Source organism: Giraffa tippelskirchi, chromosome 9, assembly GCF_054371585.1.
Source record: "Giraffa tippelskirchi isolate mGirTip1 chromosome 9, T2T-mGirTip1v1.2.pri, whole genome shotgun sequence".
Classification (NCBI taxonomy): domain Eukaryota; kingdom Metazoa; phylum Chordata; class Mammalia; order Artiodactyla; family Giraffidae; genus Giraffa; species Giraffa tippelskirchi.
The window spans coordinates 630,214-653,155 of record NC_137283.1 but is presented as its reverse complement, the minus strand read 5'-3'; the positions used below and the strand labels follow the sequence as shown (position 1 = coordinate 653,155).

Below are 22,942 nucleotides of genomic sequence, written 5' to 3'. Positions count from 1 at the left end.
ACAGAGTTACTCTGTGTATGTGTGTTGACAACACTTAAGATCTACTCTCTTAGCAAATTTCGAGCTCACAATATAGTATTATTATCTGTAGTCACCATGCAGTTTTAAACACCCCAACTTACGTCACATCCTATCATATCAAAGAAAGGAAGAGTCTGATGTTGAATTCTGAGTCTGCACTCTGACTGTGTTCCATCTTACAGGAAAGGACTTGCAGACCACATATACCACTCACACAGAGGAGAGCCTCGCTGTAGCACTAGAGAAGGCTTTCAGAAGGGCTGCGTTTCAGAGCACTCATATTCTTTTCACATTAGACAGTATTATAAAATTAAGGTTTTAATAATGATACACTTCTTGCAATAATAAACATGCTGACACTTTAATTGTAAAATGAGCAGTGGGGAATGGGGAAGTGGTTTCAGGCTTACTTGAACTTCCCAGACTCTTAATCTTTTCTCCTTTACTTTGGAGGAAAGGTGGGATTTGTTAAAAAAATAAAAATAAAAATATTTTCAAAGTATATTTTGAAACTCTAGATTTCCAATAAGAATTTGTACGGTGAAACAACCAATTTTCCTGCACATTTTCTCTGCATTCTTGAGAGTTCCTCAAACGCAAGGAGATCAAACCAGTCCATCCTAAAGGAAATCAACCCTGAATACTCATTGGAAGGACTGATGCTGAAGCTTAGGCTCCAGTACTTTGGTCACCTGCCATGAACAGCTGACTCATTGAAAAAGACCCTGATGCTGGGAAAGACTGAACGCGGGAGGAGGAGATGGGCTCTGACAGAAGATGAGATGGTTGGATGACATCATCAACTAATGGACATGAGTTTGAGCAAACTCCAGGAGCTAGTGAAGGACGGGGAGCCTGCGTGCTGCAATCCACGCGGTCATAAAGAGTCGGACATGACTTAGCGACTGAACAACAGTCCGCCGCTTCAGTGTCCAGCCCCTGCGGACCAGTGTCTGGTTTCCTGAGGGACCAGCCCCCACCACTGACCCCCGGGCTGTGAGTGACTGACTGACGTGTCGTGTGCTGGTGGACGTGAACTTTCTGGGGGGCGGGCACCGCGTCTGCTGGCCGTGCCAGAGCTGCGTCGCTGACGCCGGGTGGGGGTGGGGCAGCAGTCTCCCTCGCCGCAGGGGGGACCTTCTGGGCACACCCTGCTCTACCATGTCTGCTTAAAACCTGAGGGGCAGCTAAGTATTTTATGAAGACAGAGACTTCATTCATGAAAACTTCACTTGTACTGGAGACTTTTGAAGCTACCAACAGTGTGAGAGCACACGTTCAGTGCCCACACGGGTCTACAGGTGTGGAGGCTGGGGCGTCTGCCCATTTCCTCCACGCCCACTGAGGGCCTCCTGCAAAACGCCTCTGGACCAGTCTGAGGAAGCGGCATGTGGAGAGTGCCTGCTGCAGAGGGTCTGGGTGGCCACAGAGATCTTTCTATCAGGGGAGGGCCGTGGCCTGGAGGCGTGTCTCCCCCACTCAGATCTCTGGCTCCAGGGTCGCCCTGGCTTTCCTAGGATCAAAGATTCCTCCATGCAGCAGCTACAGCCAAAAGGTCTTCCTTTGTGACAAGTTGCCTTGGTTGGGTTTTGTAGCTTAACTGTAACATGCTTCTTAATTGTGGGGGTTAGAAAGCCTGGGTGTTCCCAGAAGAAATGCCCCTCCCTTCTAGAATGTTACATCTTTCTTTGGGTGCTATGATCCCGCTTCCACTCACACCTTCAATCAATAGACATTTACTGATCTATTACTACAAAGGTGGCAAGAAAACCTTTAACCACAACCCTACTGCACTTTATAAAGAAAGAGCAAATGCATTTCCTTTTATTTTTTTTAATGTGGACCACATTTGAGGTCTTTATTGAATTGGTTAAAATATTGTTTCTCTTCTATGTTTTGGGTTTTTTTTGGCCATGAAGCATGTGGGATCTTAGTCCCCCGACCAGGGATCAAACCCACATCCTCTGCATTGGAAGGTGAGGTCTTAACCACTGAACCACCCGGGAAACCCTACATTTCCTTTTCAATTTGCTGAATAGTTAAGTCATTGGTATGAGAGGTGTTGGATTTATTGCAAACAAGTTAATTATACTAAGTGCATATGTCAGAGGTTATTTTCATTTTGTCTTAAATATAAACGCCGAATTTACTGAGGCACCGAGCACCGTGGGAGCAGCCTCTGATTCCAGCTCTGGAATCAGAGGGTCTGAGTTCTACGTGCACGCAGGGCGCAGCTACATCAGAGAGTCCTCCTACCTCCCGAGGCCGAGTTACAGTTTAACGGAGTAAACTGTTGGGCTGGAGGGTTCCCATGCGTGTGCTCTCTGTTTTTTGGCCACACCATGAGACAAGCGGCATAACAGTTCCTCAACCAGCGAGCCAACCCGTGCTCCCTGCTGTGGAATCATGGAGTCTTACCCATTGGACCTGGGGAAGGAAATGGCAGCCCACTCCAGTATTCTTGACTGGAGAATCCCATTGACAGAGGAGCCCGGCAGGCTACAGTTCACAGCGTCACAAAGAATCAGACACGACGGAAGTGACTTAGCAGCAGCAGCAACCCCTGGACCTCCAGGGAAGTCCCCAAGCCTCTCTTTTAAGTGTCATCCTCTATGATTTTAGGAATGTCCCTGGGAAAACTATGAAAACTCATATCATCCAGGAAGAGAACAAAGCAAAGAGATCACATGTCAGCTCGCCATCCTTCCTCAGAGTTCACTGTGGCCCATGGCCCTACACAGCCCTCATGTTCGCTGAAGAGTACAAGCTTTTCTGTATGAACTATGAATTTTTAAAAAAAAACCCTGTAGGGAGGGAGGAATAAACAACAGACCACTACTGAACATAGTATGCTCAAGGCTCTTCTCTTCTCATTATGTCATCTAATCTCCACTTAATCTTGTCCTCTATTCCAGTTTTATGAAAGGAGAAACTTAGGTTTAGAGATAAGTTACTTAGCTGACAAGGGCAGAAGCAACACTGAAGCCCATCTCTGCTTTACATCCTGTCCGAGGTCCCATGCTACCTCATTCGCATAAAGGTTATATTTCTATATTTATAAATTTAAGAAAGCTAATTTTAGGAAGGTTAATTAATACTGACCTTCATCATTAGATTTCCAGGAGCACAGGCATCAGAATAGCTAAAATAAGGAAAACAGACGCCATAATCATTGAGCTGATCCAGAGCAGCGGGAACCTGCCAACACGGCAGGCGGGGCGTAGTTTGCCAGAACTTCAGAAACGTTTTTGTAATGGCTACTTAAGTAGAGCAAACCCACACCTAAGACCCAGCAATTCCTCTCCTAGGTACCCAACAGAAATGCAGATGAGCGTACCAGCGAACACGTGCAATAATATTCACTGTGTCATAACTGCAAAAAGGAGCACAACACTAACGCTCGTGAATGGTAGATGGACAAATGCAGCACAGAATTCTCTTTGATGGACTGTACAGCTGGGGATGAAAAAAAAGCAATTCCGCAGAGCAATACGGACAAATCCGAACATGCAATGCTGAGTGAAAGAAACCAGACCCGCAAGAGTACTTACTGGATGATTCCATTTATACAAAATTCACGAATAGGCAAAGCCAGACCATGGTGTTAGCATGAAGATAATGGTTCTCATACCTCAGAACAAGACACAGAGGCTGATTATTCTGATCTGGGTACTGGTTACAAAGACGGGTTTGGTTTGTGAAATTCATCAAATTGTACCCCTTCAATCTGTGTACTTTTCTGACTCGGTGATACAGGAATTGAAGTTTCACTTGCAAAAATTCTAGGACTGTTGCTCTCTATATGAAAACCTGCCTGAATTGAACAGAATCTCCCATCAGGAAAAGGCTTTCAGAATCCTGGGAGCAGGCATGAAGCTGGCAGAGCGTACAGATCTGAGAGCCCTGTGAGGGCCAGGACGCCGTGGCCCTGCTCAGGACCTTTCAGAGCCTCTCACTAAGGCACCTGCAAAGGAGGAGATGCTTGGTGTGGTTGGACTCCCGAGGAGAGCCCCCAGGGCTGGAGCTCTGAGCGCAGGGTGGGCACAGGAACCTCACCCACCTGCCCTGCATCAAAACAGAGAGGGCAAAAGGCTCACGATCAGGAGCCTGCCCGCAGAGAGGCGTTTAAACCAAGAGCACACACTGCTTTCTCAAATCGGTCAGGCCTCATTCTTCCCAGGGCAGGCTCCCCTTTCTAGCAAGATTAAGCTATATGTTCAAGTGTCATATAAGGTTATACCAATAACCATGAACCCAAACACTCTTCCCCCTATTCCAAGTTGAGCAAACTAATAAAATACCTGAACTTTGACTTTGGGACGCTTGTTTCCAACTTCAGATGCTTATCCATGTTTGGGAAAGTGCTGTGGGCATCTCCCTCCACACACCTGCTGTCATTTAAACGTAAAATTTTAACGATACATGATGCCCGGAGGATTATAAAGTTCCCTGAGGTCATCTCCATTCCAGTTACATAATCCAGGGGCCAACCAGTCCAACCACCCCGCAAAGACACTGACTTGTCATTGTGTAAATGGAATTAGATGGGAGAGGGAGGGGCACACAGCAAGGTCTCCATGGGATTGACAGCGTTGCTATAAATAAATTCCAGGCCTGATTAGCAGCAGCCTGGGTGTCTGAGTGGAACTTGCAGGTGAGGAGTGAGACCTTGAAGAACCCATGTCCCAGGCCAGACCTGAGGGTTCCCAACAGCCTCCACCTCCGAGAAGGTTTCCAGGAAACCCTTCATATTTACAGATCTGTGAGTCACTCTGAAATCCTGTGATTGATTACACAGCCTACTTTTAAAAGACAGAAGAGTTAAAGTCTTAGGTAATGATAAATAACTTCTTTAATGTGATAGAGGACAATGCATATTTGTTAAACAGAATTCATAGAAATAGCAACCCCGGAATATTTACTCTCTGTGGGCACTGTACCTGGTGTTTCTGCAGTGATCCTGGTAGGTAAGATCCTTCTTATCAAGCCTACCATGGGGTTAAGACACAATGCCTGTCAAGGGCCTGATGCACTTTCATTGAAATTTTTAAAAACAATTTATTTGGCTGCCTCGGGTCTTACTTGTGTCACTCGGGATCTTTCTGCATCTTGTAGGATGTGAGAGTTGGACGGTGAAGAAAGCTAAGCGCCAAAGAATTGATGCTTTTGAACTGTGGTGTTGGAGAAGACTCTTGAGAGTCCCTTGGACTGCAAGGAGATCCAGCCAGTCCATCCTAAAGGAGATCAGTCCTGGATGTTCATTGGAAGGACTGACATTGAAGCTGAAACTCCAGTACTTAGGCCACCTCATGCGAAGGGTTGACTCATTGGAAAAGACCCTAATGCTGGGAAGGATTGGAGGCAGGAGGAGAAGGGGACGACAGAGGGTGAGATGGTTGGATGGCATCACCAACTCGATGGACATGGGTTTGGGTAGACTCCGGGAGTTGGTGATGGACAGGGAGGCCTGGCGTGCTGCGATTTATGGGGTCGCAAAGAGTTGGACACAACTGAGCGACTGAACTGAACTGAGGATCTTTCTCTGGGGTTCCGGAGCACGTGGGCCTATGCAGTTGCCGCACTTGGGCTTAGCTGCTCCTCGGGATGTGGGATCTTAGTTCTCTGACCAGGGATCGAACCCTTGCCCCCTGTGTTGCAAGGTGGATCCTCAGCCACTAGACCACAAAGTCCCTGTACTTCTGTGTAAGTAGAGTCTTGGTAACATTTTAAGTTAGGGTAATTTTTGAAATTGTCTTAGGTTTTCATGTAAACTTACAGAATACTAAATAAAAGGCTGCAATGTTTCATTATTTCTGTATACTTTCCTCTCAAAAGCTGATATTTACATAGGTTGTAACAATGTATTTCATTCTTTCTGAAATGCCAAGGAAAGAACCCCACAAACATACATATTAGTACTTTAGATCTTGGACACAGCTACCATAGAAGACGGTAAGTTCTCCGATTACATCATATCGACTGGTTCTTTCTGATAAAAATTAGAAATGCACATTTCACAAAATAACACTTATTTAAAAAATTGCTGAATCGCACCTATGGACACCTTATTTTTGACAAAAGAGGCAAGAATATACAATGGAGAAAAGACAATCTCTTTAACAAGTGGTGCTGGGAAAACTGTTCAACCACTTGTAAAAGAATGAAACTAGAACACTTTCTAACACCACACACAAAAATAAACTCAAAATGGATTCAAGATCTAAATGTAAGACCAGACACTATAAAACTCCTAGAGGAAAACATAGGCAAAACACTTTCCGACATAAACCACAGCGGGATCCTCTATGACCCACCTCCAAGAATATTGGAAATAAAAGCAAAAATAAACAAATGGGATCTAATTAAAATTAAAAGCTTTTGCACAACAAAGGAAACCATAAGCAAGGTGAAAAGACAGCCTTCAGAATGGGAGAAAATAATAGCAATTGAAGCAATAGACAAACAATTAATCTCAGAAATATATAAGCAACTCCTGCAGCTCAATTCCAAAAAATAGACAACCCAATCAAAAAGTGGGCCAAAGAACTAAACAGACACTTCTCCAAAGAAGACATACAGATGGCTAACAAACACATGAAAAGATGCTCGACATCACTCATTATCAGAGAAATGCAAATCAAAATCACAGTGAGGTACCATTTCACACCAGTCAGAATGGCTGCTATCCAAAAGTCTACAAGCAATAAATGCTGGAGAGGGTGTGGAGAAAAGGGAACCCTCTTACACTGTTGGTGGGAATGCAAACTAGTACAGCCACTATGGAGAACAGTGCGGAGATTCCTTAAAAAACTGGGAATAGAACTGCCATATGACCCAGCAATCCCACTGCTGAGCATACACACTGAGGAAACCAGAATTGAAAGAGACGCGTGTACCCCAATGTTCATCGCAGCACTGTTTACAATAGCCAGGACATGGAAGCAACTTAGATGCCCATCAGCAGATGAATGGATAAGGAAGCTGTGGTACATATACACAATGGAATATTACTCAGCCATTAAAAAGAATACATTCGTATCAGTTCTAACGAGGTGGATGAAACTGGAGCCTATTATACAGAGTGAAGTAAGCCAGAAAGAAAAACACCAATACAGTATACTAACACATATATATGGTATTTAGTTAATCAGTAAAGATAACCCTGTATTCGAGACATCAAAAGAGACACAGATAAACAGAACAGTATTATGGACTCTATGCCAGAGGGCGAGGGTGGGATGATATGGGAGAATGGCATTGAAGCATGTAAATTATCATATGTGAAACGAATTGCCAGTCCAGGTTCGATGCATGATACAGGGTGCTCAGGGCTGGCGCACCGGGATGACCCAGAGGGATGGGATGGGGAGGGAGGTGGGAGGGGGGTTCTGGAAGGGGAAAACATATACACCCATGGTGGATTCATGTCAGTGTATGGCAAAACAAATACAATATTGTTAAGTTAAAAAATAGATAAATAAACTAATTAAAAAAAAAATGCATGTTGACTTTCATCGGAAAAAAAAATTGCTGAATGTCCAATATTAAGAAACTCTAATAAATAAATAATTGCACATAGGTATAAAATTGAGTGCTCTAACAATGAAACATCTCTTTACAATATTAAATGCCACAGAAAAATCTCAGGATATCCTGTTAATGAGTAAAAAACACTCACACATCCTAGTCTGTTCATAATAATTGTCTCTGGGTGGCAAGGGTTTTATTTACTACAATATGCTTTTCTAATATTCCAGGATGGCTGTGTCTTACTCTGTAAATGGAAGAGAAGGATTAAGTGTGGAGAGAAGGGGACGTGTCATTCACAGTGCTTCTGGGGGCATTGGCCCTGGGGGCATCGGCCCTGGGGGCTTTCAAAGCCACACACCCAGGGCAGGGCCCAGGCCAGGGCACCAGAGAGTCTGGCGGGCCTGGTCCAGCAGCGTTTCTTCACTGCTCCCCAGGTGGCCCTGGGCCCCCACAGTAAGGCCCATGTCACGCTTTCTGTGGGCCTTTGGGTGGCCCTTGAGCTCCTCTTAAACAGTCCCAGAGCCCGTACCACTGCTCTGCTTCCTACCAACTCACCTTGGGGTCTTTGTCGCAGATAAACTGCTTGTATCCGAATTGAACTGCTGTGAATACACAGGGCAACAATTCTGAAAAAAAGCTGAATTTCTGAGCTCTGTTTTTGGATCAACAGTGAATGTAATGAAAGCTCTCAATGAGTCTTTATTGGAGGCCATCCACTGAAAAAACACTGGAAATGTGGAAAGTTATTTACTTGTCTACAGGGCAAAAACATTATGTTTCAACACACTACAGACTTTTTGCACTTTGGGAGATAAAGGAAGCCGAAAGGAGCCCCCTGCCAGCAGCCGGGAGGGCAGGAGCGGGCGCACGTCTCACTGTGCCCGTCCCCTGGAAGGTGAGCAGCTGCCCGGGTGCTGAGGACCTGACTAGGAAGTGGTTTGATGGGATGAAGACGTCTCCTGAGTGCTCGCTATGCAGCAGGCGGCTACGCTATCTTGTTTAGTCACCACCAGCATGAGACAGGGTGAGCAGTATTAGTCAGAATGCTTAGGGAATGAGCTGTTCCAATTCCCTGAACCTTCTGTGTAACTGAAGGCTCAGTAACAACGCCGAGTTCTGTGGACTTTTCTAGAGTGTGGGAATCACTGCTCTGCCTGCCCGGGCGGTTTTCTTAGGGATTTACCTCCAGAGTCTGGTCTGGTCATATCCCTGTCTCACTCGCGACAGTGCGCTAGCTTGAAGGGAAAAATTACAGGATATCCTGAGTCTATGGGGCATAATTTTATCTTCCATTGATGACCGTTTCAGGGCCACCACGATAAACTGATACCTATGTTTAGAAGACAAGCCTAGAACCCAGGGGCTTGGACCGCAGTTCCTGTGTGTGCACGATGGAAACACTTCACAGGAGTGAACATCGGGACATGGACCCAGGACCGGCCCCGCGACAAGTGCTAGTGACCCGGGCTGGTTACAAAGCCCTCTGGACAGCAATTTCAGTGCCCAACGAGGATCGTCACGACGGCACATTTCAAACAGTTACTCACATCCACTCTTTCTTCTTTTTCACTCTAACAGCAAGCCTCATAGGTGACGGAGGCCCAGGTGGGCTTTCTGATTTGGATCCGTGCAGCCCCCCTCAAGCTTCCCAGTCTGCTGCAGAGCCTGCCAGGGAGCCCCACGGGGCTCCTTCTGAGGCTCTCAGACGAGGCTGGCGGCCTTCATTGAAAGTGACCCCCGACACCCCCCCCCTCCGGCTAATCATCTGTTCGTTTCGCCTGTGAATTACAGGTTTGAGCAACGGCCGCCCCCCCCTCAGCTGCCTGGACACCGGGCTGTTGGGTCCCCACAGCCGGCCCAAGATTCTTGGCTGCAGGATGAGGGGGAATACTGAGCAGCAGCCATCAGAATGTCCCCCAAATTGTGCTGGTGTCACTGTGAATATCCGCGAGATGTAGAAGGATGGGAAACTCACTCTGCGCAGGTTTGGTATAATCCTTGAGGGGCCCACTGTGGCGCGCGGGTTTAACGCTTTGTTGATGGTGTGGTGGCTTTTTCCAGCCTGAAAAGGAGGAAGGGAAGAGCAGCTGCCCTGGGCCCAGGCGTCCGGGCCCCAGTCACAGAGGAGCGCAGCTCCAGCTCCAGGCCTTGGTGCAGGCAGTCAAGCCCCCCTACCCCCACCACCAGCCCCTGCCCCTACAACGGGGCACTCTCAGTCTAATGTGGACAAAGGCACTTGGCACAATGCCTGGCAGAGAGGAATGACTACCAGAGGTACACACTTCACTTCTCCCCCATTTTCAAAACCTTTCCTTTCATGGGCACCGCCCCAAGCCCTCCTAAATGCGGCATTTCTATGGTGTTTACCGGGTGTGCTGCTAACGGGAGGGGCCAGCTGCTTCCCAGGGTAACAGTCCTCTATTCCAGATTATCTTCTTTAACCGAACACATTCACTTTTGAGGTAAGGCCAGTGCATAAGGAATCTACCTCTGTAGGATTTTATTCAGTCTGGAAGGTAATAATATTCTTACTGTTTTTTTAGACCACGTTGTAGGCAATTTTAAACCTAAGACGTTTACTGCTGCATTTTATTCAAGAAGCTGCTAGGTCCTCCTGGGAGCCTGTCTGAATTGGTGGAAACATGAGGCTCAGGAAACTGAAATCCAAGTCTAATAAAAAAAAAAAGGCGTGAGGTAAGAAAAACCAGCAAGGAAGCAGGATGAAACCTGTCTCTCTGGGCAGCTGCCCCGAGCCCGTTACTGTGGGTTGAAATCATGCCCTGGCTGATGAAGCCCAAACCACAAAGCGTCTGAAGAATGAAGCGGAGCTCATTCTAGTCACTTCACTGTCGGTCGGAGGAGCTGGAGGACCCAGCCAGCCAGCCCGGAGAGCACGTACTTGGTACCTAACCCATCTGGCAGGGTTCTTGGGAAGAGTGTAGTCAGCTGTCTGCTAGCATTCAGCAAGTCCAAATCCGATTTCTATGGCTTCTGAATCAGTTCCTGGGATATAAATGGAAGCAGGGGGAAAGGGACAATGATGCTTCCAAGAATAAAAGCAGTATAAGTCTGGAAACCCCCCAAAACTCCACTCACTGGAAGGAAGCTTTTCTGAAGGCACTTGAACCCCCTTCATTTCTGCATACTGCCAATGGAAAATGCAATCACTCCCTTCTTGGCTCTTGAATGCTTCTCTTGCTACTTCACACCTGGGCCCAAGATCTGCCAGGGGCCAGCTGGTCATTGTGCAGAGTCTGGTGGCAGATGGCCAGCAAGAGGCAAAAGAAAGGAGAGTGGAGCTAAAATTGGCCCCAAATACAGTCTGAAAAGCAATATTTGAAATTCAACTTCCGGCGGTGAACAGGAAGCAACGTGGAAATCCAGTAATTACAGGACCGAGAGTAGCCTGGGTCCTTGACGGTTCATGCAGATACATGTTAAGATTTAAGACAAAGGCCTACAAAAGACTGAGGGCAGTACTGATGCAAAGCTTGGGAGATGCCCAGCCTTGGCCGCCTTGCCCCTGGAGGGGTGGGAGGGCTTCCTGGAGACGGGGCTGCCCCTGCAGGGCTGGGCGGGCGTGGCTTCAGGGACACAGTCACCCTGTGCAGCTCCCTCCGGGGATCAGGGGGACAGACTCACAGAGCCATCTCTCTCTCCGGAGACCGCATGAATCTCTCCAACCTCTTCCTCCAACAACTCTATCAAGAGCTGTGATGATATCACACCTCTTGCTATCTGTTTATATCATTATATCTCGATTTCTTTTATCTTTTTACTTCCCCTAACATACTTCCAAGGACTTCCCTGGTGGCTAAAACTCTGAGCTCCCAACACAGGGGGACCGGGTTTGATCCCTGGTCAGGGAATTAGATTCCACATGCTGGGATTGCCTTGCCGCTCATTTGGTTAAGAATCTGACTGCCATGCAGGAGACTTGGGTTTGATTCCTGGGTTGGGAGATCCCCAGAGAAGGAACTGGCAACCCATGCAGTATTCTTGCCTGGGAAATCCCATGGACAGAGGAGCCTGGCGGGCTACTGTACACAGGATTGCAAAAGTCGGACACGACTTAGCTAGTGACTAAACCACCACCAATGAACTTTCCACACTTGGTCATCTAGATGACCGTTCAGTGTGGAGGGCTAGCTTGCCAGATGTCCTGCCCAGCAAATCACAACCAGCTTTGAGCAGGACCTGGCTCTCCCCTTCCTTCAGAACTTCACTGGAGACCTATTTTGGTACTCATTAAAAAACAGAATGGCTTTATATATCTGCTTTTGTTTGTTGAAATATCAAATAGGCCTTTTCATCATGCAAAGAAACACACCCTCACGGTCCTAGGCTCAACGGAGTAATAGAATCTGTCTTTTGAGACAAAAGTTTATACTTAAGCTAGGAGGAAGTCTCACTTTAAGGTCTGAAAAGGAATTAAGCCCTTCTGCGAAGGTAATTTTCTCTCTAACAATGACTCATATGGGAAAGAGAGGAAGGCATTGCTATAGGACCTGTCTAGTCTTGCTTTCTGCTTGGTCTCTGGTAACTGGATTGCCTGCAATCAAGCACTGTGTTTTGCGCTTTGGTTTTCTGAAGACAGTCATGAGGCCACGCCTTAAGGCAGAAATCAGCCTGAAGTTACTGTTATCTGGGAACATAGTCCAATGCTGGAAGATATTTTACTCCTCTAGATCTTCCTTATAATTCTCCTGACAAGAATGTGAGTCTCCCAGAGTAACCACAGTAAAATTTGATCCTTGGGAAGAATATGAGACCTTGAGGGCACATTTTGTTTGGATTTCAACAACACATTTGATGTTGAAAGAGACTTGAAATAACATTGCAGATCTCAGAATTCAATCCTCTGTGTACATTAATCTATTCCCTTTCTAACTTGCAAGGCAGTGGAATTTACTGCCTAATAAGGCAGCCTATTCTTCATTTGGGCCTTTACTGTTTATCTTGCTAGATGCTGCCCCTCATCTTTCTTCCCTTCCAGTCACTCTCTTTTGCTGTACCCTATAAATATGAACACTGACCAGTAACATTTCAATGAGCGTTGACCACGATCGTTAATTCCCTTTTTTGGTAAGTTCATTTCTGCATTTTCTGTTTTCCAAACTAAAATGTAAGCTCCATGAGAGCAGACAACTTGCCCGGGCTGTGTTCCTGCTGCTAAGGCAGGGTCTGTGCCAGGCTCTCTGTACATCCTTCCTAAGCCTAGGAAGCCATGCTTGGAGTCCATCCCTGGCACCGCCCACACCCAGTTTTGCCTCCTTCAGGTGGAGTCCATTCCATGTTCTTTGCAGATTTGAGGATGGTTGTCCTATCTGAGGCAGACTTTGACCCTCCTGTCAGGACTGAATAACTTCAGCTCTTTCAACTACTGTTCATGAAACCCAGGCAGGCTAAATCTCCTTGCTGCTGTTCAGCTACTAAGCTGTGTTCGACTCTTTGCAACCCTGTGGACTGAAGCACGGCAGGCTTCCGTGTGCGTCACCATCTCCTGGAGCTTGCCCAAACTCATGCCCATTGAGTCAGTGATGCCATCCAACCATCTCGTCCACTGCAATCCCCTTCTTCTCCTGCCCTCAATCTTTCCCAGCATCAGGGACTTTTCCAAGGAGTTGGCTCTTTGCATCAGGTGGCCAAAGCACTGGAGCTTCAGCTTCAGCATCAGTCCTTCCAATGAATATGCAGGGTTGATTTCCAATAGGGTCGACTGGTTTGATCTCCTTGCAATCCAGGGGACTCTCAAGAGTCTTCTCCAATATTACAGTTCAAAAGCATCAATCCTACAGCACTCAGCCTTCTTTACGGTCCCATTCACATCCATACATGACTACTGGAAGAACCATAGCTTTGACTAGATGGACCTTTGTCGGCAAAGTAATGTCTCTGGTTTTTAATACGCTGTCTAGGTTGGTCATAGCTTTTCTTCCAAGCAGCAAGCGTCTTTTAATTTCATGGCTGCAGTCACAATCTGCAGTGATTTTGGGGCCCAAGAAAACAAAATCTGTCACTGTTTCCATTCTTTCCCCATCTGTTTGCCATGAAGTGATGGGACCAGATGCCATGATCTTTGTTTTTTGAATGTTCAGTTGAAGTCAGCTTTTTCACTTGTCTCTTTCACTTTCATCAAGAGGCTCTTTAGTTCCTCTTTGCTTTCTGCCATAAGGGTGGTGCCATCTGCTTATCTGAGGTTATCGATATTTCTCCCAGCAATCTTGATTCCAGCTTGTGCTTCATCCAGCCCGACATTTTGCAAGATGTACTCTGCATATAAGTTAAGTAAGCAGCGTGACAATATACAGCCTTGATGTACTCCTTTCCCAATTTGGAATCAGCCGTTTGTTCCATGTACAGTTCTAACTGTTGCTTACTGACTCCACACAGTTATTCAGGAGGCAAGTAAGGTGGTCTGGTATTCCCATCTCTTGGAGAATGTTCCACGGTTTGTTGTGATCCACAAAATCAAAGGTTTCAGCGTAGTCAATGAAGCAGATGTTTTTCTGGAATTCTCTTGCTTTTTCTGTGATCCAGTGAATGTTGGCAATTTGATCTCTTGTTCCTCTGCCTTTTCTAAATCCACCGTGAAGATCTGGAAGCTCTCAGTTCACATACTGTTGAAGCCTCACTTGAAGAATTTTGAGCATTACTTTGCTAGCGTGTGAAATGAGTGAAATTGTGCAGTAGTTTGAAAATTCTTTGGTGTTGCCTTTCTTTGGGATTGGAATGAAAACTGACCTTTTCCAGTCCTGTGGCCACTGCTGAGATTTCCAAATTTGCTGCTATATTGAGTGCAGCATCGTAACAGCATTATCTTTTAGGATTTGAAATAGCTCAGCTGGAATCCCATTACCTCCACTATCTTTGTTCATACTAATGCTTCCTAAGGCCCATTCAACTTCGCACTCCAGGATGTCTGACTCTAAGTGAGTGATCACACCATCAAAGTTATCTGGGTCATGAAGAAATTTTTTGTACAGTTCTTCTGTGGACTCTTGCCACCACTTCTTAATATCTTCTGCTTCTGTTAGGTCCCTACCTTTTCTGTCCTCTATTGAGCCCATCTTTACATGAAATGTTCCCTTCGTTTCTCTAATTTTCTTGAAGAGATCTCTAGTCTTTCCCATCCTCTTGTTTTCCTCTATTTCTGTGCATTGTTCACTTAGTAAGGCTTTCTTGTCTCTCCTTGCTATTCTTTGGAACTCTGCCTTTGGATGGGTATAGCTCTGTCTTCCTCCTTTGCCTTTCACGTCTCTTCTTTTCTCAGCTCTTTGGAAGGCCTCCTCAGACACCCATTTTGCCTTGTTGCATTTCTTTTTCTTGGGAATGGTTTTGGTCTCTGCCTCCTCCATGTACCTCCGTCCACAGGTCTCCAGGCTCTCTGTCTAGCAGATCTAGTCTCTTGAATCGATTTGTCACTTCCACTGTATAATCATAAGGGAATTGATTTAGGTCATACCTGAACGGTCTAGTGGTTTTCCCTCCTTTCTTTAAGTCTGAATTTGGCAATAAGGAGTTCATGAACTGATCCACAGTCAGTTCCCAGTCTTGTTTTTGCTGACCGTATGGAGTTTCTCCATCCTCAGCTGCAAAGAATATAATCAGTCTGATTTCGGTGTTGACCATTTGGTGATATTCCTTTTGTAGAGTTGTCACTGTTGTTGTTGGAAGAGCGTATTTTCTGTGACAAGTGTATTCTCTTGTCAAAACTTTGTTAGCCTTTCCCCTGCTTCATTTTTTACTCCAAGACCAAACTTGCCTGTTACTCCAGGTATCTATTGACTTCCTACTTTTGCATTCCTGTCGCCTATAATGAAAAGGACATCTTTTTTTGGTGTTAGTTCTAGGAGGTCTTGTAGGTATTCATAGAACCATTCAACTTTAACTTCTTCAGCATTAGTGGTTGGGGCATAGAATGGGATCACTGCAATATTGAATGGTTTGCCTTGGAAACGAACAGAGATCATTCTGTTATTTTTGAGATTGCATCCAAGTACTGCATTTCGGACTCTTCTGTTGACTGGGAGGGCTACTCCATTTCTTCTAGGAATTCTTGCCCATGGTAGTACGTATAATGGTCATCTGAGTTATATTCGCCCATTCTGGTCCATTTTAGTTCACTGATTCCTAAAATGTCGATGTTCACTCTTGCCATCTCCTGTTTGACCACTTCCAATTTACCTTGATTCATGAACCTAACATTCCAGGTTCCTATGCAATACTGTTCTTTACAGCATCGGACTTTGCTTTCACCACCAGACACATCCACAACTGGGCATTGTTTCTACTTTGGCTCAGCCTCTTCATTCCTTCTGGAACTATTTCTTTGCTCTTTTCCAGTAGCATAATAGGCACCTACTGACCTGGGGAGTCCATCTTTTGTATCATATCTTTTGCCTTTTCATACTGTTCCTACATGACTACTGGAAAAACCACAGCTTTGACTACACAGATTTTTGTTGGTAAAGTGATGTCTCTGCTTTGTAATAAACTGTCTCAGTTTGTCATAGCTTTTCTTCCCAGGAGCAAGTGTCTTTTAATTTCATGGCTGCAGTCACCATCAGCCGTGGTTTTGAAGCCCAAGAAAATAAAATCTGCCACTGTTTACACTTTTTCCCCATCTATTTGCCATGAAGTGATGGCACCAGATGCCTTCTTCATTTTTGAATGCTAAGTTTTAAGCCAACTTTTTCACTCTCCTCTTTTATCCTCATCAGGAGGCTCTTCAATTCCTAGTTTTAGTTTTAAAACACTAAAACACTAGTTTTAGTCTAGTTTTATCACCTTCTTAAAATGTTCATCTAAAACTCTCACCAACCTTTGACCAGATTTCACTTCCTGAAATTATCCAACAGAAACTAAAAGTATATGAACAAGGAGGCAATGTTTTGTAGAAATAAACCAAATATCTAACAACAGAGGGTTTGTCAGACCAATTAGGGCACATCCTAATCCTGGTATACAGGGAATCTATTAAAAGATTCGACACAGAACCTGCTCAAGTTGTAGAATGAAGTTACAAAGAAAATAAGAAACTTTCAGAACACTATTACAACCATGAGCTATGAACTCTTAATTAAAGGTTAAAACATGAACATGATTCTATTTTTGCTGAAAATTCATTATGTATGAATTCACACCTCTCCTTCTCTCTATATATACACATATATATGTCTCCACACACACACACATATATGCTATATGAAATGCAAAAGTTTGGGGAAAGTTATAAACTGCTGTTTTTTGGTTGTGTGGGGAAATAGGTTTATGGGGATTTTTACTTAATGCCATATATTTCTATAATTTTTGAAGTGTTAAAACATATATATGTATAGTGTTACTTTGAATATCAGAAAAGCAATATGTTACTCCACTGGAGGTCTGCTGAGGGAAGCTGACCAGGACCACTTTCTCCTTTGCTCTGAACACCAGCCATCCTTCCATTAACTCATGAGAGGTGTTCAGGGTGTCTTCTGAAATGCAGGGAGTAAGTCTGTACCAAGCTTGCCGGCAACCACAAAGCCGGGTCTGTCCTTTAGGTCTCCTGGATCACACTTCACAGAGGAGTCTACATATAGCCATTTCCTATCACTCATGGCTTTTCTAGGCTCCTATGCGAAAAACAGACTAGCTCAGGATCAGAGGATTTTGCACTTGAAATGAATCAGAATATAGCTAAGAATCACCTTTTAGAAGTTCTTCCAACTTAAAAAGAAAAGAGCTTTTGTTTCAACTTCATCTTTCAAGGATAATGACCGAAGAGGAAGCACAGATCTTTGTAAGAAACCCAGCGGGATCCAGGAAAAAGACGCTTCATTCCAGTTACTCTTTGTTTATTGACAATTCTATGTATAGTAAAACAGTATAACTGTCTGCATGAATTTAAAATATTTTTCTTAGTTTGCAAATCATTTGTTTGGAAACATGCCTAGCTTTTCAGTCGCTTGTTTCAGATAAGGGGGGTGGGGGGAGGGGGTTAGAAATCTTCTGAGTGGGCAAAACCTCTCCACATGATGTATAGGCACTTGTGCCAAACCATCCTACAATTTCATGGGCAAACACTGTTCTGCCTCCAAATCTGTGGCCTCAAGGATTTGGAAGTCAAATGTACTCTGGCTAAGTGGAATTCACGCCTGCGCTTTAAGATGCACTCTGTCCAGCAGGACATTGCTGGGACACTACAAGATGACAAAAAACAGGAACTCTGATATTTCCCACTTGCTGCAGCATCTACTCCTCACATATTCCCTCACTATAATGCTACTATGTCACACGGAACTCATTAAACATAAACATCTGAAACAGTAATACATTTTTATGTCACTTAACTCTATAGGTGCTACTGTAAACAAAACAAAACCAAACCTGGGGGAAAAATGGTCTATATCACTATAAACAAGACCTAATATGTATTTTCCTTCACTGAGGAATCATATTCTTTTAGTGATTATTTGTTTGTCACGTAGCTTGACAATGGAAATGGAAAAAAAAAATACCGAGTATCAGGACCAAAAAATGGGGAGAAAGAGGAAGTGACAGATGGGAGGAAAAACATTTGCTACAACATGAACTATTTTGTGTAAACAATGAGAATGCCTGAGTTTTAGTAAACCAGATGCTGCCAAATTATGCTTCCTAAAGTACACTTTTTTCTGATAAAGCAGACTTGTAGTGTTGGAAATATATATATATATATATATATATGTATTACAAGCAAATATAGTATACATATATTTAACATGCTTATTACGAAAATGAATTCAGGAACATTTGAGTTATGAGAGTTGAAGGCAATTCCATGGTTAATAGGGTGATGTCTTGACTCCTATACTTTTAAACAAGATCTCTAAACGCTACTTTTTAAAAATTGATTTAAAAATATGCATTTTATAATGCAGGTGTTCAGGAATAATTGATAAACTATCACATTAAGGATACACCAGGGCTTTCCTGGGGGCTCAGCTGGTAAAGAATCCGCCTGCAAAGCGCGAGACCTGAGTTTGATCCCTGGATTGGGAAGATCCCCTGGAGAAGGGAATGGCTCCCCACTCCAGTATTCTGGCCTGGAGAATTCCATGGACTGTACAGCCCACGGAGTCACAAAGCGTTGGACATAATTGAGTGACTTTTACTTTCACTTTCAAGGATACGTATTGGTTGTTGTTGTTTAGTTGCTAAGTCATGTCTGACTCTTTTGTAACCCCATGGACTGTAGCCTGCCAGGCCCCTCTGTCCATGGATTTCTCCAGGCAAGGATACTGGAGTGGGTTGCCATTTCTTTCTCCAGGGCATCTTCCCAACCCAGGGATCAAGCCCACGTCTTCTGCATCGGCAGGCGGATTCTTTAGCCCTGAACCAGTACAGAAGTCCCGAGATACAGAGATACAGCTGCAAATATGAAGGGAAAAGGTGGGTACAGCCCACTGGTGGGATTTCTAAGTAGGACGACACTCCTGGTGAATCATGACCAGGGCCAGAGGTGCTCCAGCTCATTTCTGACCTGAGAGTGGGCGTGAACAGACAGCAAGCCCCCAGTCAGTGCTGGGGGGGGGGTGTTGAGTGAGCAGCCTTATTTATTTATCCTACCCAACCATGTAACAGCTGAGCCACCCCAGTCTCTGGGCTCCACATCGGAACAGTCTTCCACCTGCTCTTCAGAGTGGCTGTGGCCCTGGCTTTGTACTGAAGTGACTGAGTTGAATCTTCTGGGGATTCTATGTACTACCCCAAATACCTCCTTTCCAAAGCTTTGAATTTTGTTGTTTTCCAGAAAGAACTAAGAAATTCATGTGACAGACTTCTTATTTCATGCTTAAAACTTCTATTACTTATTTTTACCATCCTACTTCTTGCAGAGGAAAGAATAAAAATAGTTTTAAAAAACCCACTCATCAAATGCACATTTATTTTAAATTAAATCTTATTTGTCAAATGTGTGTGTTAGTTGCTCAGTCACGTCCAACTCTTTTCGACCCCATGGACTGTAGCCCGCCAGGCTCCTCTGCCCATGGGATTCTCCAGGCAAGAACACTGGAGTAGGTTGCCATTCCCTCCTCCAGGGGATCTTTCCTACTCAGGGACTGAACCCTCATCTCCTATGTCTCCTGCATTGGCAGGTGGGATCTTTCCCATTAGTGCCACCTGGGAAGCCCCATTTGTCAAATTCTACCAAAACAGCTAAATTAAAAATGTATGCATTTGGAATAACCTTCAATGTAAATGAGCTTTAGAATAAAATCAGGGTGCTTTTTTCTATGCACAGCTCTGTGTCCTAATGTGGGTGAACCTATGCCCCATGATGCACCTGCATGTCGCCAGCCCTCTGGAGTCAGACACGGGTGGCCCAGCTCTGAGCCCAGGCCCCGAGCACCCTCACACTGCGACTGTGCCTCATTCACAGCACGCACCACGACGCAGGAGCTGTTTTCACGACGAAAAGGAGAGAAGCAATTCAGGTCTACATACGGGCGCTGAAACTACTAGACCCAGGTTCTCCTTTTTCACTCCTCAACTTTACTGAGGAATAAATAACTGGCAAACCTAATAGAACAGATTTCAAGCCTATGAGTGATGCTTGATACATACACACATATACACTGACAAATAATTACCAAGATCAAGATCATATCACATAGTCATTCGTCTGTGTGATGGCAAATCTCAAGAATACAATGCTGTGTTATTAACTGCAGTCACCAAGCCACATGTTAGATCCTCAGAACGAACTCCTCTTGAGATTGAAAGTTTTTACCTGTATCTCCCCATCTCCCATTCCCTCCAGCCTAATTGCTCTTTGATCACAGAAGGTATGTCTAACACTCTACTTTATAAGAAAGTTATAAATTCCTGTCCTCTAACACAGAAAACTGACTTACAAAATCCCTTAGAATAAGATTTTTTAAAAAAGGAACAACAAATGAATTAGTCTCCCCTCCAGTACCTGAAGGAGTGAAGGCACAGCGTCTCTTTGGTTTGCCAAAGTGCATGAGGTCATATTATAACCAAATGTCTTATTCCTGCCTAAGTTTCTGACATCAGAGGAGACAGCTAAAAGTAAGCAATAAGGGTAAAGATGCAATAACCACAAGCTCATAACAATAATTGAAAATGCTGTTACATTCCAAATCCTGAAATCAAAAGTAAATATCCACTGTACAATTAATTTTCAAAGGGGCATCACTGTAGTGTAAATTGATCATATTAACCAAAAAGAGTTGTTGCTGATTACTAATTCTATTTATATAATGGAAAAGTTTACTAACCCAAATTCCTTCCCTGACCTTGACTTTTCTTCCATTTGAGTAACTTTCTGAGAGCAGTTGATCTGTTTTTGATCAAATGAAGCTAAAGTATAAACAAAAAATGATTCCAAATCACTTTCCCTGAAAGGCTGCCCACTTCCTACTTCACAGGAAAAAGAAACAAACAAAAAACAGACTCCACAGGGTCACTAACATGGGTTTTGAATGAAAGGAGTCAGCGCTTCCCTGAGGTGCTGGGCTGAGCCCCGCCTGCCTACGGGCAGGAGCTGGGAGAAGAAGGCTGATGGGCCAAGGCGGCTGCGGTCGGGCACACCTGGCATGTTTGCCCCAAGAATACAAAGCAATGCTAACCACTGTGGACCATGTACTGGGTACCTAGTAGGTACTATGCACATCCTTGGAATTCTTAAGATAACCCTCCATAACTGGCCCTAGTTTTTCTTAATTTATACTTGAGAAAAATGAGACTCAGGGAAATGACCTTGCCACGGGGCTTCCCTGGTGGCTCAGATGGTAAACAATCTGCCCGCAATGCGGGAGACTGTTGGGAAGATTCTCTGGAGCAGGGAATGGCTACCTATTCCAGTGTTCTTTTCTGGAGAATTCCATGGACAGAGGAGCCTTGAGGGCTACAGTTCATGGAATCACAAAGAGTCGGACATGACTGAGCAACTAACAATCTTCAGCAAAGTCTTATGCAGGCAGGTAGAGCATGTGGGCAGCTGGGGTGGGATTTAAACCCAGCCAGTCTCAGCATTCGATGTGACTTCAAATCTCCATCTACCACAAGTTACTCATCCACAGGAGTCTTGCAGATGAGTTGGAACCAATGTGTGTGGCTTCAATCCAGCTTGACAGGCTATCACCAGTGTGGCCTTGGTATATCTATGTAGACTCTTCATGCCTCAGTCTCCTCCTGCTGAATCGCTCACAACGCTCTTTGCCATGGAGGGCTGTCAGTGAGGACCTAAAGCTCACATGCGTGGGCCTATCACCAGGTAACCCTGTGTTAAGCATTTCCTACTCTATTAGCAGCAGATGCTCTTTCAGCACGTCTCGGCTGCTTCTGAGTAGGCATAAGCATCACAGATCCTATATACTGGGTTTTGATTCAGACAGAAATTAACACTGCTGTTTTTAATATAAGCATAGGCACTTCTACCCTCTGGCATGAAAACATAAAAATAAAGTAATGTAATGTAAGCAATAAAATTTTAGAAACCATATAATTCAATAAAAATTAATTTTCGTGAATTAAAAGATGTGAAGGTCCTATACAGCATCCTTCATGCTTGCAACTAGAGATCATAAAACCTGTATGAATAGTTCCCAATCAAGAGACAGTTCCAGAATATCTATGAATTTTTTACAGGATTTTATTCTGTAGAAGAACACAGTCTGATGCCTAAATTTCCTTGATGATATTCCTTGCTCAGGTTCAGACACTGCCACCCACTGGGTACCTTGTTCTCCCCAAAGCACTCCGCCTGCACAGCTCTGTCTACACGAACTTCCTTCCTCAGACTGAGCTTCAAATGCAATATGCCAGCTTTCAACTCCACGTCTTAATGTGATACTACAGGTTCATGAATGTTCGATTAATTTTGCAATGGTATCTTTAAAAAATGCATTAGAAAGTATTAGGAAAGTGGAGATATTTTAAGGCATATTACAATTACGAATTGCAATGAGACCATCAAGTTAACTAAACCATAAAATTAATTAGTAAAGATGTGGTGGCTGATAGGATTTCATGGATTCCCATAGGGTAAACAGAGGCTGTTGACAGAGTATTGATTTCTGGGCAGCTGAGGGCAGTAGAGTTACCCAAGTACAACTGAGTCTTAGTCAACATCTACACCACAATACGGTCAACAAAGTCATAGAAAGCACTGTGACACACTGGGAAGCCGAACTGTGTGGCAGGTTGGATCCCAGGTGTCCCAGGAAGCTGAAACAAAGGAGTGTTGGTAGCAGGATTAATTTAAAACGGACAACAGACAAGTGCTTTACTGAGGTGCCCAAACCCCAATACGCCAGAGGAGCACGCAGCAGCTGGGAGAGGGCAGGAGTCGTCGGGGGCTCCCTGGGAAGCACCGGGTCCCTTGGCCGGTGACAGAGCG

At 44.5% G+C, this 22,942-nt stretch overlaps 1 protein-coding gene across 5 annotated transcripts in view; it reads right to left on the bottom strand.

Annotated features, from left to right (window-relative positions):
• EGFR (epidermal growth factor receptor) overlaps positions 1-22,942 on the bottom strand; it is a 205,756-nt gene that overhangs the window by 91,815 nt on the left and 90,999 nt on the right. Inside the window, exon 3 of one of the 5 annotated variants that reach the window (XM_081529434.1) lies at positions 3,124-3,163. The exons of the other annotated variants lie outside the window; for them this stretch is intronic. The gene's annotated coding sequence lies outside the window, so the exon portion shown is untranslated. The remainder of the gene's footprint in view (positions 1-3,123; positions 3,164-22,942) is intronic. 5 annotated transcript variants of the gene reach the window in all.